This window comes from Amia ocellicauda (genome assembly GCF_036373705.1).
Source record: "Amia ocellicauda isolate fAmiCal2 chromosome 11 unlocalized genomic scaffold, fAmiCal2.hap1 SUPER_11_unloc_2, whole genome shotgun sequence".
In the NCBI taxonomy this organism is placed as follows: Eukaryota; Metazoa; Chordata; class Actinopteri; order Amiiformes; family Amiidae; genus Amia; species Amia ocellicauda.
Window position 1 is genome coordinate 496,839 of NW_027102660.1, and position 642 is coordinate 497,480.

General features: G+C 47.5%; 1 non-coding gene across 1 annotated transcript; it reads right to left on the reverse strand.

Moving 5' to 3' along the window:
• Positions 1-363: 363 nt before the first annotated feature.
• On the reverse strand, positions 364-436 carry trnav-aac (transfer RNA valine (anticodon AAC)). Its single transcript has one exon. It is a non-coding gene; the product is annotated as a tRNA-Val (tRNA).
• Positions 437-642: the final 206 nt, after the last annotated feature.

The window sequence follows — 642 nt, forward strand, 5'->3', positions numbered from 1 at the left end:
TTATAAATTATATAGGTTAAAAGTATTCTGAATGTTTTGATATCACACGCCATACCAACTGTTGTCTTCTACACCTTACGGTAGCAACAAATCTAACTACTGCTTTACTTTAACAATAATAATGACGGCGACCACGATGACAACAAGAACAACAACAACAAGAACAACAACAACAACATCATCATCATCATCATCATCAGATTTTAATTAAAAGTGGCTACACCAGCGTTTACAATTTCAACCTGTCGACGGACGGACGCTCTGAGTGCATCGATTGCGGGCACTCCAATGAAGAAAAGACACCCACCGCCTCCGGGGAACCACGAGGGCAAGCATGACGAAAAGGGCCAGCCCACAGTAGGCTGTTTCCGCCCGGTTTCGAACCGGGGACCTTTCGCGCGTTAGGCGAACATGATAACCACTACACTACGGAAACTGACACCGCTGCCTCTTGCTTCAATTGGTTACCGTTAAAGCCTGCTGGTAAAACGGGCTCAGGTGTTTCAGGTCGGCTAGGCTGTGAGAAGTGCGGCGAAAGGATGCCATTTTCACAGACCTGTTTGGCATTGCTAAAGGGCACATCAGGACACTTCGGAAACTCTTTCAAAGGCAGGACGCCCTGCGCTCTGACAGTGCCTGCAC